At 43.5% G+C, this 15721-nt stretch overlaps 1 protein-coding gene and 2 long non-coding RNA genes across 3 annotated transcripts in view; 2 read left to right on the plus strand and 1 right to left on the minus strand.

The window, feature by feature from the left end:
- LOC142073326 (uncharacterized) overlaps positions 1–15721 on the plus strand; it is a 33435-nt gene that overhangs the window by 1115 nt on the left and 16599 nt on the right. The gene's annotated exons all lie outside the window — the stretch shown is intronic.
- Positions 48–10085, plus strand: LOC125643880 (uncharacterized). The gene is made up of 2 exons (XR_007358858.2): positions 48–226; positions 6192–10085. It is a non-coding gene; the product is annotated as an uncharacterized LOC125643880 (long non-coding RNA).
- OTOA (otoancorin) overlaps positions 11231–15721 on the minus strand; it is a 59060-nt gene continuing 54569 nt past the window's right edge. The window contains exon 30 of the mRNA XM_048867116.2: positions 11231–12373. The gene's annotated coding sequence lies outside the window, so the exon portion shown is untranslated. The remainder of the gene's footprint in view (positions 12374–15721) is intronic.

Below are 15721 nucleotides of genomic sequence, written 5' to 3' on the forward strand. Positions count from 1 at the left end.
ACCCACCGCGAGGGACACGCCCCCTCCCCGCCCCCGCCCCGGGGGCTGAGCGCGCTCGCACTCCCCTGGGTCCCCAGGCCCCTGCGCGGCGCGCGCGCCCCGTGAGCAGCAGGCCCCAGGCCCCAGGCCCCAGCCCCCTCGGCGCGCTGTTAGTGGGGCCCCTCCAGACGCGTCACTCAAGCCCAGCAGTAGCTCTGGCCGAGCAGTAAGGAGCCGGGTGCACGAGGTAACCCGCTCCCCCAAAACAGCCCTCACACACCTGTGTCCTCTGCCTGCCGCCCCCCACCCCCTCAGCCAGCAGCTTAATCTGCACTCCGGGCATGACTAGCTCTGCCAAACACTAGCTCGGGGCTGTGCTTGAGCGCCCCGGGGTGCAGGTAAGGGGGGGGAAAGAGCTTTTGCAGAAGACTGTCCCCATCCCCAGGGGTGCTGGACAAGACATGCTGGTCTTGGGCCAGGGACTGTGCCTTTCTTTCCCTGTGTTTCAGAAAGTGCCTGCCCCCATTGGGGCACTCCGGCACTCATCTGTCTCGCTCTGTGTATGGGGCACATCACTGGACTAGCTGACTTGCTTGGAGTAGGTTTCCTTTGACTTGGGGCTGACTAGCTTCATGCTGATTTTTAGGGTCCGGAGTCGTGCAAGTCAGTTTAATTGCAAGTGCAGCATTTGTCATAGTCACTAGCACTCCCTGCAGCGGGGTAAGGCTATTACCCTTGTGTAAGGCTTGATCTGTTAGCCACTTACATTGGGAACTCTGTGGCAGGGAAGACGTTCCAAAGTAGAGAGGTCATAATTAATCTTGGTCCAGTGGTTAGGGCACTAGCCGAGGACGTGGGAGACTGTTCAGTTCTCTGCCCCACCACAGACTTGTGTGTGACCTTGGGCCAGTCATTTGTTCCTCTTTGGGCATGTCTGCATTGTCCTTGCCCCAGAAAAAAACATGTTCTTAACTCAGTTAGCTAACCCACATCAGCTAACTTGGGTTAAAATAGCAACCTCAGGCTCCCCAAAGGTTGAACTCAAGCTGCTAACCTGAGGTAAAAGCCAAGTTGCTGTGTCATCACTGCTATTTTTACCTGAGTTAGCTAACTATCCAGAGTGAGGAACACACCTTCTTTTGCAGTGTAGACATTCCCTATAAGTGTTCCCAAGCTGTAAAATGAAGATAATAGCACTTCCCTACATCACCTTTTATTGTTGTGACAATAAAAACATTAAAGTTTGTGAAGTACTTTGAGATCTACTGATGAAAAGTGTTTTTAAGATTTAGGTATTACACTTACTTGAAGCAATATTAGGCCTCTCTCCTATAGGCTAGACTCAGCATGACAATAGAGGTGGACAAATAATTCACAGCAGATAACAATGATTTTTGCTTTTGTTTACAAACTGTCCAGGAGCAGACTGACTCTTGCACTTATTAATCACAATTATTTTGCATAATTTTTGTGAATATTTCTGGGGCTGTAGTTCATTCATTAACAGCTTGTGAGTACTCAAAATTTAAGCTGTGGCTGGCAACATGTTATGTTGCCCATCTGCATTTGGATGACTATAGCCCCAGAATTGTGTTTTTGATGTGAATATTTGCTATTCCAAACCTAAATCTTACTTCCTCAGAATGGTGAAGACTAAGCTTAAACGGAAGGGGGGCAGAGCAGTAGGATCAGAAGTCAAGGAATAAAAGGCTCCTCAAAATGATTTGCCTGGTTTGAGAGGAAAACACATGGGGATAATCTTGCCCTTGTAGAAACTGGTGAATAATCATCTAGGGCAGTGGTTGTCAACCAGGGGTCTGGGGCACCCCTGGGGACTGGGGGGGGGCTACAAGCAGGTTTCAGAGGGTCCGACAAGCATGACCGGCGTTAGACTTGCTAGGACCCAGGGCAGAAAGCCAAAGCCCCACCACATAGGACTGCAGCTCAGGGCCCTGAGCCCTGCCACCCAGGGTTGAAGCTGAAACTTGAGCAACTTAACTTCACAGCGCCCCCTGTAGTGTGGAGCCCTGGACAGGTGCCCTGCTTGCTACCCCCTAATGCCGGCCCTGGCTTTTGTATGCAGAAAACCAGTTGTGGCACAGCTGGTCCCTGGAGTTTTTATAGCGGGGGAGGGGGAGGGTCAGAAAATAAAAGGGTGAGAACCCCTGATATAGGGTTTCATGAAATCATAACTGGAAGTGGAAAAGACCTTTTAGGGCATCTAACATCATCCCCTGCCAATGCAGGATTGTTCCCTGCACTAATAACTCTTTCATCTTCAAAGTGCTTTACAATATTGGATACCACAGTCATGGGTGCTTTATACATATGCTTAGATTGAAGTAGGCTTCCTAGTGCTTTGTCCTTATTGTGTCTAGTCTCGCACATTCTTGGCAAAGACCAAGCCAGTCATGCTGGGGTGATGTAATTACCAGACAGTTGGACAACATATGTAGATAGGAATCTCTTTTTAAAAAGCTCTATTTGTACAAATGGGATGGGGGCAGCTTTCCTCACTTTCTAGAAAACTTGTTCAAATGTCCATATTCTGACTTCTAATATGATGTATGGTGTACTTGATAAGTATTTGCATAGTGATGTTTGTTTTCTTCTTAAAGATAAAGTTGGGGTTTGATTCTAGTTTAATGGTGCAAGGAAGAGAAAACTCAGAAACCTTTTATATGCCTTTCAAGTAGACTAGTGATATTGTCACCTGCAACATTTAACATTGCAAACTTTCACCTAGTGTTTTGGAAGAAATGAAATCCTAAACCTGAAGAAAGGTCCTACCTAGGCTCTTATGACATTCATCAGCATGTACGTGCCCAATATCCAGATCAAAGATACATCTACTCCAAAGTAGTACTTTCACTCTTTCCAGCTCTTGCTGTGAAAAGGCAGTCAGGCAGGGGACAACTGTTCCTTTAGGCAAAGTAATCTAGGGACGCTTTCATATGAGTAAGTTGTCAAAAGACTACTGAGAAATAGGAAGTAGGTTCTCCCAGCTAATTTTTTTTTTTAAGTCCTAAACTCATGGAAGTTTTTCAAGAAACATATTTTGCACTCCAGTACACTCACCCTGAGAAAATAACATAACTTCTTTATTATTGTAGAAAGCTGATATCTGTTACAAAAGGGTTGCCATGCTTGAGAAAAGTCAGAAAATTCTTCAAGCAAAATATTTGTATTTTCAAAAAAAGAAAAGGAGTACTTGTGGCACCTTAGAGACTAACCAATTTATCTGAGCATAAGCTTTTGTGAGCTACAGCTCTCTTCATTGGATGCTCACGAAAGCTTATGCTCAAATAAATTGGTTAGTTTCTAAGGTGCCACAAGTACTCCTTTTCTTTTTGCGAATACAGACTAACACGGCTGTTACTCTGAAACCTGTCATATTTGTATTATGTCACTTGAAAAATAGTGAAACGATTCTAACTGCAACTTTTTGCCTTTTCCATGTTTATCCTGAATAAATTGTAGTTAAACTCTTTAAAGGGTTTACTTAGCACCTGAGTGTAAGTAGAATGATGATTTCATGTCAAATTATAATTGAGTTTATTATCCTTTATTATAAGAAGCACCCATGTTGTGACAGGAACATTATTACATATTTTCAAAGATGCATTATCAAGACAAATAAGACTGTTGTCATGCTCTAAATACCAAAACTCTCAAGTCCAGCATTACAGCCCTTGACAAATTCCTTGATATCTTTAGCCCCTCCCTTCCTGTAAAATGCCTCAGGAAAGATGGGCTTAGAAGTGTTTGGAAAGCTATTGGATTTGGGCAGCCATCCTAAATAGGTGGTCAAGTAACTTTTAGGCACCATCAAATATGTTTGTGTAGATGGCAGCAAGTAGGACCACATTTGAGGGCACAAGTCTGGTGTTGGTTACTCAAATCTAATATTTGAAGAAACACATTGAAATTCCCATGCAAATGGGACTACAGCAATCATGCTAAGTGATAGCAACCATTCCATAGAAAAACAATGTAAGTTAGACCATCGGTGTCTGCAGTGGCACCCTACACCTGTTTTACACTGATGTTAAGAGAATCAGGTCTAGTAAGTACAATTTTCTTTCTTTCTTAGAATGATACTTAGTTGAGCAACCAGATCTTGTTGATCCCTGGAGAAGCTGCTTGATCCAGGATTAATTGTATGGTATCTGGCATTCTAGGTATTGATAATTCTCTGTTCAAATGCCTCTAAAGCTATGAGTAAAATAAAAGTACTTAAATGTACAACTGGAACTGGAGGCACAGCTGGAACAGATAATAAATGTATCAAGGACACAGAACTTACATCCTTCCTCTAACTGTCAAATATTCTCAGTTCATGCAGTATGTATGGAGAGCTTGTGTCTAACCCACTTTTTTTGACATCTGATAAATATTCAAATACACCAAAACCCAAATTAAAGATGACCAGGGGCAGCTTGAACTTTTGCACCAACCCATAACTGAAGCAACATTTAATCTTAACCACATTACAAATAAAAATTGTATTTATCTAACAGAAAATTCTGTGGAGGATTGTACCTCCAAAAAAAGTGTCCCATGGCTATTTGTGAAAGCTTATGTTTAGTGCTTCTGTTTTTTCAGGGTTTATTAATTTAATTTTTCAGGATTTATTTTCTACAATTTTTGAGTTGCGTGTAGATGTCCAGAAATTGTTTTTCCCAGGGCTTTCTTTGTATACGCCGTAAAGAGTAATGTATATAATTACTCATTTACAACTTAAACTACTGTAATGAGTAATCTCTTTGTAACTTTCCCTAGTGCACTTTAACATCATAGTGCTGTTTGAAACAGCAGTGTGTTAAAGTGCACTAGGGAACCTTTAGTGTGCACCAGCAGGGTCTACTCTACACAGACCAGTTAACGCACTTTAGAAATCATATCCTGAAGTCCACATTACTGCTCTGTGTAGACAAGGACTTAGATACACGTAACCATTTCTGGTGGTTTTTCTGGTGTTTACAGGATAAACACAGGAGAGGTTTTCTGTTTTTTTTGGTGTGTGTGTGTTTTGTTTCAGGGGTATTAGGGTTTATCAGTTAAAACCGAAAATGAGAAGCCCTATTTAGTTCTTCTGTTCTCCACTTTTCCTCTGGCAGTAAAAAAATAAAATTAAAAACCCCAAAGAGACTTCAGAATATAAGTGAGATGCTGTTAAAATAAAGGTTTTAAGGTTAATAAATACCCGCTAAAATCTTGAAGGTAAATGTGGCATGCTGCCATTGCTAGCCAACCAAGAAATGCTCCTGCATTTAGTACATAACTGCACAATCATTCTGATTGTGAGCCCTGCACAACAGGACTGAATCACGAGAAGAAGAAAATCGTCATTAACTGGGATTACAAAAACAGACTGAAACTGAAGTACAGCTGATGGTCAAAAAGAGGGGGGCAAGCACATAGACAGATGTATATTGCCTGTTTGCTAAAGTAAGGAAACAGATTTGTTCTGACAACTGCAATGATTTATCGGCTTCCTGGTACAATTAAAGGATCAGGTGTTAACTTTGATAAAGCCTTACATGGTGCAAGCCAGCTGTTGTCCCTGATTTCCAGTAAGGCAGTTGGGGTCAACTGGAATACTTGAGATAAGACCCTTGATTTAACTGTGTAGGGGCTGAGTAGAGATACTAAAGTCATTCATGACAGACAGGACACTTGACATAATAAAATAGAGCTATGAGCACTTGGAGGGTACAAAATACTTACCTTGTTCTTGGGAAAGTTTGCTGGCCATCTCTATACTGTATTTCAATGGAGGCTGTATATGCTGATCCACAAGAGAGCCTCTCTTTCTGAAGAAAGCTTAAAGACATTGTTGGGCCTGAGTGGGTTTGGTTAGAAGCTCTGCTTGGGTATGTCCACATTACGAAATTAGGTCGATTTTATAGAAGTCGATTTTTTAGAAATCGATTTTAAACAGTCAATTGTGTATGTCCACACTAAGCGCATAAAGTCGGCTGAGTGCGTCCTCACTACCCTGGCTAGCATCGACTTATGGAGCAGTGCACTGTGGGTAGCTATCCCACAGTTCCCGCAGTCTCTGCCACCCATTGGAATTCTGGGGTAAGTTCCCAATGCTTGATGGGGCAAAAACATTGTCGCGGGTGGTTTTGGATACATGTCGTCAGTTGCCCCTCCCTCCGTGAAAGCAACGGCAGACAATCGTTTCGCACCTTTTTTCTGTGCAGATGCCATACCACGGCAAGCATGCAGCCCGCTCAGCTCACCATCACCGCTGCTGTTGTGATCTGGGTGCTGCTGTCAGCAGATGGTGCAGTATGACTGCTAACTGTCATCATCCACCGCTTCCGCTGCAACTCTGCTTTCCTGGTGCCATGAATCCACCTCACAGGTCCTCTTGTCGTTCTGTATAAATATCTATTCTCGTGCCATCTGTCATCATCCACCGCTTCTGCTGCAACTCTGCTCTCCTGCAGACGCCATACCACGGCAAGTATGGAGCCTGCTTAGCTCACCACTGCTGTTGTGAGCATTTTAAACATCTCGCGCATCATCCTGGAGTATATGTAGAACTGGGCTAAGAGACGCCAGCATGAGGACAATTTTGATGAGGACATTGACACAGACGTTCCTGAAAGCACAGGGACATCATGGTGGCGGTGGGGCTGGGGCCCGGCAAACAAGCCCAGACTGGTGGGACCGCATAGTGTTGCAGGTATGGGATGATTCACAGTGGCTGTGAAACTTTCGCATGCATAAGGCCACTTTTCTGGAACTCTGTGAGTTGCTTTCCCCCACCCTGAAGCACAGGAATACCAAGATGAGAGCTGCCCTGATAGCTGAGAAGTGAGTGGCGATAGCCCTGTGGAAGCTTGCTACGCCTGACTACTACCGGTCAGTTGGGAATCAATTTGGAGTGGGCAAATCTACTGTGGGGGTTGCTGTGATCCAAGTAGCCAATGCAATCATTGACATTCAGTTATCAAGGGTAGTGACTCTGGGAAATGTGCAGGTCATAGTGGATGGCTTTGCTGTAATGAGTTTCCCTAACTGTGGTGAGGCAATAGACAGAACTCATATCCCTATCTTAGCACTAGACCACCTTGCCAACCAGTATGTAAACCGGAAGGGGTACTTCTCAATGGTGCTGTAAGCGCTGATGGATCACAAGGGACATTTCACCGACATCAACATGGAAAGGTGCATGACGCTCGCATCTTTAGGAACTCCAGGCTGTTCGAGCTGCTGCAAGAAGGGACTTACTTCCCAGACCAGAAAATTACCATTGAGGATGTTGAAATGCCAATAGTTATCCTTGGGGACCCAGCCTACCCCTTGCTCCCTTGGCTCATGAAGCCGTACACAGGCAGCCTGGACAGTAGTAAGGAGCAGTTCAACTATAGGCTGAGCAAGTGCAGAATGGTGGTAGAACATGCCTTTGGGCATTTAAAAGCTCGCTGGCGCTGTTTGCTGACTAGGTCAGACCTCAGCGCAACCAACATTCCCATTTTTATTGCTGCTTGCTGTGTGCTCCATAATATCTGAGAGAGTGCATTTACCAGCACAACATCCTTGTGAGGTAGACAGTGATATTCTCCTCATTTTACAGAAGGAGGACTGAGGCAGAGCAGCAAGTGACTTGTCCAAGGTCTCAGAAGAAGTTCATGATTAGGGCCCTACCAAATTCACAGTGCATTTTGGTGAATTTCATGGTCATAGGATTTTAAAAATGATAAATTTCATGATTTCATCTATTTAAATCTGAAATGTCATGGTGTTGTAACTGTAGGGATCCTGACCCAAAAAGGAGTTGGGGGTGGGGTTCATAAGGTTATTGTCGGGGAGGTTGTGGTACTGCTACCCTTACTTCTGTGTTGTTGCTGGCGGCGGGGCTGCCTTCAGAGCTGAGCAGCTGGAGAGCGGCAGCTGCTGGTCGGGAGCCCAGCTCTGAAGGCAGAGCCGCCGCCAGCAGCAGCGCAGAAGTAAGGGTGGCCTGGGATGATATTTCTGCGCTGCTGCTGGTGGGGCGCTGCCTTTAGAGCTGGGTGTTTGGACAACAGCCATTGCTCTCCGGCTGCCCAGCTCTGAAGTCAGCGCAGAAGTGAGGGTGGCAATACTGTTACTCCCCTAAAATAACCTTGTGATCCCCCTGCAACTCCTTTTTGGGTCAGGACCCCCAATTTGAGAAACACTGGTCTCCCCCATGAAACCTGTATAGTATAAGGTAAAAGCCCACAAAAGACCAGATTTCACGGTCTGTGACATGTTTTTCATGGCTGTGAATTTGGTAGGGCCCTATCTATGGAGGAGCAAGGGAATTGAATTTGGGTCTCATGTTCCAGGCTAGCATCCCAACCACTGAACCATTCCTTCTCTCTCCCCACTTCAAACTTTTTTTTACCATGAAACCAGAGTTTAAGAAGCCATGACATTAAGCGTGGTTTAATAAATCACAGACCTCACAATCAGCAATGGGGTTTAACTTCTTTCATGCAAAATATTAAAATGGTGGTTAAGCGAAAAGGGATTTTCTACCTGTTAACATCCTGGATTTAACTATTTTACTTATATGGGCGTGTCCTCTTTTACAAGAATACTCAATAGTGGAAAGAAGAAGTTACTCACCTTGTGCAGTAACAATGGTTCTTTGAGATGTGTGTCCCTGTGGGTGCTCCACTTTAGGTGTCGGTGCGTCCCTGCGCCGGAGATGGGAGATTTTAAGTAGCAGCGCTTGGTCAGAGCATGTGTGCGCAGCAGCTGTCTCACGGTGTTGTTGGCGCCTCTTGTAGTGCGTGCACGACCCGACTCCTCAGTTCCTTCTCTACTGTCCTCGGCTGCAGTCAAATGATGACTTCTCTAATTATGGCAAACTGCAGGAACTCTTAGGGGATCTTCCTGAAGACAAACATCCCCAGCTCAAGGCTGTCATGACCGGGGGACAAATAATAGCCTGCACAGCTCTACAGGCCTCAATGGATGTGGCAGACACAGCCGTATGAACAATGGCCACAGCATCTCTTAAAACTGGGTGAGCCTGGCATTGTGTCTGATGACGTTTCCCGCAACTGGGAAAGGAAATGTGAAGAAAAATATAGAAATTGATTAAAAGAAAACTCTATTTCTACTGCTAAACTAAAACTGACGGGAAAGAGATTTTTTTTTAAATAACTGGCTAAGTAAAGTCTAATCAAACTACCTAAGAGCTAAGAAGCTAAAATTACGATGTAAACGATTTTCTTTTCTAGAGATGTTCGAAGAGGCAGCACTGCCACTAAGCTCTGTCTGCAGCCGAGGAGGGCAGAGAAGGAACTGAGGGGTCGGGTCGTACGCGCGCTACACGAGCCACCACCAGCACCGTGAGACAGCTGCTGCGCGCGCGAGCCCCGACCGAGCACTGCTACCTAAAATCTCTGGCGCACCGACACCTAGAATGGAGCATGCACAGGGGCACTACTCAAAGAAGCAGCAGCATTCAGCGTCAGATGCTGATCTTATGGCTGGAGGTACGCTGACTTTACATCAGTGTAAAACATCAGAATGTGGCCCATGGTTTTGTTGCCACAGGCCATTTTTATCTTGCAAAATGAACTGTAAAGCTTAAGGACTGCCTAGAAGCATGAGTACACTGGCTGTGTGAAATACATGATTCTCATTAGAATTTATTTGAGCACTGGTTGATTTTAGGTATAGTAATGAGAAGGGAGAAGCACCCGTCTTGACAATGCAGTCCTCATGCTTCCTCAAAGTATGTATTATTGTACAATGACTTCATGAGCTATGTAGTTTGAGCCGTTAGCCAGGATGGGCAGGCATGGTGTCCCTAGCCTCTGTTTGCCAGAAGCTGGGAATGGGCAACAAGGGATGGAGCACTGGATGATTACCTGTTCTGTTCATTCCCTCTGAAGCACCTGGCATTGGCCACTGTCAGAAGAATGGATACTGGGCTAGATGGACCTTTGGTCTGGCCCAGTATGGGCGTTCTTATGTTTCTTGTTTTTTATGTCTTTAAGTGTATTGGGTGCTGTGTAAATGACAGTGACAACTTAAAGGAAGGGATTGCTATAGAGAAAATTCCTTCTTTCTCAGCTTAATACATAAAACCTCACTCTCACTGCTTTATAGTGTAGCTTCTAGTGTGTGGTAGATTGGCTGTACATATACAAGTGTGATGGTGACACTTCGTTTGATGTTCACAGCAGAGGATATTCTCAGACACCAAGTCAACAAGCACACTTGGAATCATCACACGTTAGTCACAAGCCAAAAGGACACCACACTCAGTAATTAAGTTACTAGCGTGTTGAATGGAAACTCCTATGAATTCCATTGTTGAAGACCTGTTCTACAGTAGTGTTCTCTAAAAGGGGTACACTGGGGAATAAAAACTTGCATTTCTCCAGAGCCTTTCATCCAAAGTGCTCATATTACTTTACAAACAAAAATTATGCCTCATGACCTTCCCTTGAGATAGATATTGCTGTATCTACATAGTTGGTACTACTACTCTACCTAATTTTGTTACTATTAAAATGTATATGCCCAAGTGTTTACTGTAATACCAAAGGTATCAACTACTGACTAACTTCACAAAAATGAATCAAGGATCTTAAGGTTTTAAAACCATTTGCATTTAAGTTTACTCCACAGACTGTACAAAACAAAGAGCCCAGTTCCACTCTGATTAAAGTTAAAGGCTGAACAACTTCTGATGTAATTGGAAGCAGAATCATGCCCAGGCACCTGGGCAGAGGAACCGCGTCCTTCACTAGTACTATAGGTATTTGAGGTTCGTAGTGCGGCTACTCTTTCTGTGACTTATTACCTCTAAATGGAAGTGCCGACTGTCATCTTGAATATAAAAACATTTTCTTCTGCAATTTAATTGACATGCAAGTGGAATTCCACTCGGGTAAACTGTGGAGCTCAAACTTTTAGTGCTTTCACATCTAATTGAGACAGGAGTTTTTAATAAGACTAAACAGCTGAATCTTTAAATATAGTAGTTGATCCACTGACACAATTTAAGTGCATTTCTGGGGTTGATTAAAAAACAAGATCCTTTATATTTAAATAAATGCAACAATCTTCTTTCATACAGAAAATGAATGCAATGGGATAACTGACATCTTAACTTCTGCAGCAGAGAAGTAGATGTGAGATAACCTTTCACAATGGTAGATATGTTCATAAAGCAATACCAAAGGACATAAGACTGCCCATAACACTGTCACATTTGAAAAAATAAAAAAACAAAGACATGAACAAATATTTGAAATATGATTTATTATACTACAATCTAACAGGAATAACAGTATTTTCTAGACTGTATTGTCCTATCTCTATTTAAATGTACTTAAACAGAACACTGTCTTCTTTTTCCACAAACTTTTGCAATTGCAAAATGAATGTTTGTCTTTTGCTTGTGTTGCTGACAAGAATCCATAACAATTATGCAAAGCAAGAGGTAAAGGATTGTTTATTTATCTGTCACTGTTTAAAATATTAGGACTTGCCATGAAAATCTTCCTATTTTAAATACTGGACACAATCTATATGTTGATAAAACACAATGTTTTCTGGATTAATTTTTTTTAAGAAGTGTGAACTTAGTGTACTGGGAAGCACTAGCGTGCCTCTTCTGAGAACTGAAGTTCTTTATTCCCACAAGAACTACAGCATGAGAAGCAGCAGAGCAAGTTTACTCTATGCTGCCCCAGCCATATGCTTCAACCTTAGGCAGGAGTGGCACTTCTAGGGATGAGGATAGCGGAGTCTCCATGGCCCATTCAATTCTCAGCCATTGAATGGTAACAGCCTGTCACTACTTATGTGGAGAGGATTCAAACAGCAGCCTAAAGACAAAAGACTCTATATTGTGGTAACAACTAGGGTCCCATGGCACTGTACAAGGACAATCCCTTCCCTGAAGAGCTTACAATCAAAATAGAAGAAGAAACAATAAATGGCTAAGGCAGACAGGGAAGTACAAGGAAGCAATGAGACTGAACTGGTCAATATGTAAAGCCATGGCCACAGCACACTGGCTGCCTAACAATCTATATCGCTGTATCCGTCTCCTGAGTCAGTGAGGCTCCTCTGTAAGGTGTATAAATCTGAAGCCTTCACTGGTCTTTTCATGAGACACCAACTTATCATGAAAGGATTGGAGGAATCCTAAAACTCTTTAATCTATGGCAGCAAAATAGCAGCTGCTTTCTATACTTGTATCATGAAATTGTGTGCTGGATCAGTTTGTTGCTTTTTAAGACACTATTATGCTCAAGCATCCCAGAGAGACTCAGCCTCCATAATTCTTGCTGAGCTGCAGCTCTTTATCCACTGAATTTTCATAGCTTGATTGGCTTTCTAAATGATCTGTTCTATCAACTCCCATGTGAGTTCTAGGCTTCTGGAAAACAAACAAAAAAGCAAATTAGTGCTACAGAATGTTAGCATTTTTAAACAATGGGACAATCGGGCAGGTATTTGCTAAACTACAACTCTGAATTTTAGTCTGTCACTGTTCTGGTTCAATAACAATATGGAAAAACCAATGAATGTTATCACTAATGCTTAAAACAGGAGTTTGTGTGGCAGGATATGAAAGCAGCAGTGGAAATCAAATGATATATCTATAATATAAGCAAATTAACTTTAGGATAATAGTGCCTGCTGCTAATTTACAAATTACTTGAGTGTGTGTGTATATGTGAGAGAGATCTTAAGTATTCATCCGATCAAAGGTCATATTTACAGTAATGGGAGTAAGAAAATGCTTTTTGATACTAAACTAATCTACCTCTAAGACACAAGTAATCACAATAATTAGTAATAGTATTCAGGAACTTTATTCTTTACCCCCCTCCCACTTCCCAGATAAACGATTACTGCCATGTTTAACTTCTGTCTCTGCTTCAAAGAGCCATATATTGAATGCACAAGGCTGTGCAGTGTCAAAAAAACCAACTGCCCCCCCCACAAAGCCCCAAACCTCCCTATTGATATGCTCATCCTTCTACAAATAATTTTTTGTCATTCTCCCACTCTTCAAATGACTAAATTAAGAACATCAGAATGGCCATGTTGGCTCAGACTAATGGTCCACTTAGCCCAATATCCTCTCTTCCAACAATGGCTTGTGCCAGATGCTTCAGAGGGACTGAACAGAACAGGCAATTATTGAGTGATCCATCCTGTTGTCCAGTTCCAGCTTCTGGCAGTCACAGCCTGGGGTTGCGTTCCTGACCATCTTGGCTAATAAGTCCATCAATGGCTGTCTTCCATGAACTTGTCTAATTCTTTCTTTGAACCCAGTTATAGCCTTCACAACATCCCCTGGCAATGAGTTTCATAGGTGACTGTGCATTGTGTAAAGAAGTACTTTCTTATGTTTGTTTTAAACCTGCTGCCTATTAATTTCATGGGATGATTCCTGGTAAATGACACTTCCTTATTCACTTTCTCCACGCCATTCATGATTTTACAGACCTCTATCGTATCCCCCCTCATTTGTCTCTTTCCTAGCTGAACAGTCCCAGTCTCTTCAATCTCTCTTCATATGGAAGCCATTCCAAACCCTAATAATTTTTGTTGCACCTTTTCTGTACTACTTCCAATTCTAAGAATCTTTTTTGACATGGGGTAACCAAATCCATGTGCATTTGTTCAAGGTGTGGTTGTTCCATGGATTTATATAGTGGCATTATATTTTGTGTCTTATTATCAATGCCTTTCCTTATGGTTTATAACATTCTACTAGCTTTTTTGACAGTCACTGCACAGTGGATGGATATTTTTAGAGAGCTATCCACAGTAACTCCAAGATCTTTCTTGAGTGGTGACAGCTAATTTAGACCCCATCATTTTGTATTCACCGTTGGGATTATGTTTTCCAATGTGCATTACTTTGCATTTATCAACACTGAATTTCTTAAGCCATTTTCTTGCCTAGTGACCCAATTTTGTGATATCTCTTTGCAGTCATCTTTGGACTTAACTATCTTGAGTAATTTTGTGTTGTATTGTATTTGTCTGCAAAGTTTACTACCTCCTTGTTGACCCCTTTTTCCAAATCATGTACGAATACGTTGAACAGCACTGGTCCCAATACAGATCTTTGTGGGACTCCGTTATTTACGTTTCTCCACTGTGAAAACTGACTATTTATTCCTACCCTTTGTTTCCTATTTTTTAACCAGTTATTGATCCATGAGAGGACCCTTTCCCACCCATCCCATGACTGCTTACTTTGCTTCAGAGCCTTTGGTGAGGGACCTTGTCAAAGGCTTTCTGAAAGTCCAAGTACACTATATCACTGGATCAACCTTGTTCACATTTGTTGATGCTCTCAAAGTATTCTAATATATTAGTGAGACATGATTTCCTTTTACAAAAGCCATGTTGAATCTTTCCCAACATATTGTGTTTATCTGTGTCTGATAATTTAGTTCTTTGCTATAGTTTCAACCAATTTGCCTGATACTGAAGTCAGGCTTACCAGCATGCAGCTGCCACAATCACCTATGGAGCCTTTTTAAAAAATCAGCATCACATTAGCTATCCTCCAGTTCTCTGGTACAGAGGCAGATTTAAATGATAGGTTGCATACCACAGTTGGTACTTATGCAATTTCATATTTGAGTTCCTTCTGCACTCTTGGATAAATTACCATCTGGTCGTAGTGACTTACAACGGTTTAATTTATCAATTTGTTCCAAAGATGCCTTCTACTGACACCTCAATCTGGGACTGTTATTCAGATTTGTCTCTTAAAAAGAATGGCTCAGGAATGGGAATTTCCCTCACATCCTCTTCAGTGAAGACCAATGCAAAGTATTAATTTAGCTCAGGGGCGGGCAAGCTTTTTGGCCTGAGGGCCACATCGGATTTCCAAAATTATATGGAGGCTGTGCCTCCCCAAACAGCCAGGCGTGGCCCAGCCCGCACCCCCATCTGACCCCCCCTGCTTCTCGCCCCCAATGGCTCCTCCGGGTCTCCTGTCCCATCCAACCCCTCTGTTCCCTGACTCTTGCCCCATCCAACCCCTCCATCCCCTGACCGCTCCCGGACCCCCCGCCCCGACCGCCCCCGGGACCCCTGCTCCCATTCAACCCCCCTGTTCCCTGCCCTCTGACCACCCCGCCCCCTGGTCACCACCCTAAACTCCCCTGCATTCTATCCAACCCCCCGTCCCCTTACCGCACCGCCCAGAGCACCAGGAGAGGCAGCCGTGCCACCCGGCTGGAGCCAGCCATGCCACTGTGCAGCACAGAGCACCGGGTCAGGCCGCGGCTCTGCAGCTGCGCTGCCCGGCAGGAGCTCACAGCCCCACCGCCCAGAGCATTGTGCCGGTGGCGCAGTGAGCTGAGGCTGCGGGGGAGGGAGAACAGCAGGAGAGGGGCTGGGGGCGAGCTGGCTGGGCAGGAGGGTCCTGCGGGCTGGATGTGGCCTGCAGGGCGTAGTTTGCCCATCTCTGATTTAGCTTCTCTGCAAGAGCCCTTGTCTTCCTTGAATGCCCTTTTAGCACCTTTATCGTCCGGTTGACCCACTGATCAGAGGCTGTTTGGCAGGCTTCCTATGTACTTTTTTTTTTTTTTCTGTTAGTTTTTGTGTCTTTTGCTGGTTGCTCTTCAAATTCTTTTTTTGGCCTGCCTAATTATACTTTTACACTTGACTTGCGAGAGATTATGTTCCTTTCTAAATTCCTCAGTAGGATTTGACTTTCAATTTTTAAGGATGCCTTTTTGTCTCCAACTGC

This window comes from Caretta caretta, chromosome 10, assembly GCF_965140235.1.
Source record: "Caretta caretta isolate rCarCar2 chromosome 10, rCarCar1.hap1, whole genome shotgun sequence".
Taxonomy (NCBI): Eukaryota; Metazoa; Chordata; order Testudines; family Cheloniidae; genus Caretta; species Caretta caretta.